General features: G+C 52.2%; 1 non-coding gene across 1 annotated transcript; it reads right to left on the bottom strand.

Moving 5' to 3' along the window:
• Positions 1 to 365: 365 nt before the first annotated feature.
• TRNAV-UAC lies at positions 366 to 439 on the bottom strand. The gene has a single exon. It is a non-coding gene; the product is annotated as a tRNA-Val (tRNA).
• Between the last annotated feature and the right edge of the window lie 1301 nt (positions 440 to 1740).

The following is a 1740-nucleotide window of genomic DNA, read 5'->3' as shown; positions in this document are numbered from 1 at the left end:
CGTGGCGAGCGAGTAGGTCTCCTCTTCTCATGCTCATACAAGTGGTAGAAGAGCTCACCTTATAAAGAGTTGCAACTCTCTCTCCTCTTCCGGGGTGCATAAATGGACCAAGAGAATTTTTGAATTTTAGTTGGGCTTTGAGCCAAGAAAACATGGCTGACACTAATTTCAGGAATCACCTTGCTCTGCGGAAAGAACACAACATCAAACACTTGAGGCATCTAATCTAAGTTGCCAAAAAGGCTGAAGATTTTAGCTAATTGTGAGGGTTTAGAGACACAAACACTCCACATTTACAGAGAAGCTCACAAATACGGAAGTTCCTGAAGGTGTGAACAAAATTTCCCAAAATAATGAGAATATTTTGGTGCTGCCCAGGCTCGAACTGGGGACCTTTAGTGTGTAAGACTAACGTGATAACCGACTACACCACAGCACCATGTTGACAAATGCTTAACCCACCTGATTAACACCGAAGACTAAACATTGTCTAGGCTAACCATTTCCATCCTCCTGCAACCGCATGTTTCAGTACGAGAGAAAGAGTTCCCCACTCCTAGTGGAATGCAAACAACGTACACATGCCGTACGTGTCATACTAATTGACAATCTTTGTCAAGGTTGGTGCTAACAGCGTGCAGGACTGCAGGTGGGAGGTTGGCGAGATTTGTTCCGGGCTCCATTCACCAAATCCCATCGTTTGATTACCACCCTCTGCGGATGCTGGTCACTTTTGGATGGATCATGGAAAAGCCACAACGGCTCATAATGGTTGCCGTGCGGGATTGCGCCCGTTTCCGTGGCATCTGAACCTGAACAACGGCTGCGGACAGTTAAACCCCGAGGATGGAAACACTCACGCCTTTGGAGGCTGTCCCGTCAGTAGCCTCACACAAGAGCGTTGGGCTTTGACATTGCCAGCAGAGAAGGTTTTTCTTCTCTTTGGCCAGCGCCGGAACGACAGAGCTTCTGTGCGCGTGGAAGGACGTCTGAACCAGCGGCGGTGATCAGGGTTCCCCTGTTTCGGTTGCACCCCCCTTTCTCGAAACTATCTTCTAAGTTCAACTTCTAACGCTAACAAGATTATAATAGCATCAATTGCAGTGCGTAGTCCAATGCTCATATGTGTGAAAAGGGTCAACATTTTCAAAAACAAAACCAAAACAAATTTTCTTCTTCTCAAACACACATCCAAATGAGCATCACCTTGTATTAGAGAGAAAAAGGTCAAGACGACGCCAAATACACACTTCCGCTTCGGTAGACCCCCTTCAACACAAGGACGGCTAAGATTGTCCCATACCCCTTCATAACGAAGGGCACGATGGACAAAAATCAAAAAAGAAGCCGCCCGCCTACCGTCCCGCTCGTTATGTATACGTATACGTGTACGTTTTTGTTTTTTTGGCCGGGTCGTCCCGCCAGCGCGCCCACCCCCACACGCCCACGTCCGGTAATTACGCGGGGACAGGCGCATGCATGCATGCATGGCGCGGTTACGGGCCCCGCTACCGATTGCAGCGTTGCGGCCTACTCCCGCTTCCGCCTCGGCATGCGGCGCCCGCTTCCGCCTCGCGTCGCCCCCCCTCCCGCTTCCGCCTCGGCCTGCGGCGCCCGCTTCCGCCTCGCGTCGGCCTCCCCCGCTTTCGCGTAGGCCTGCGGCGGCCGCTTCCGCCTCGCGTCGGCCGTCCCCGCTTCCGCCTCGGCCTGCGCCGCGTTGCCGCCTCGCCTCGCATTGGC

This window comes from Triticum dicoccoides, chromosome 5A (genome assembly GCF_002162155.2).
Source record: "Triticum dicoccoides isolate Atlit2015 ecotype Zavitan chromosome 5A, WEW_v2.0, whole genome shotgun sequence".
Lineage (NCBI taxonomy): Eukaryota > Viridiplantae > Streptophyta > Magnoliopsida > Poales > Poaceae > Triticum > Triticum dicoccoides.
This window is presented reverse-complemented; position numbering and strand designations above follow the sequence as displayed.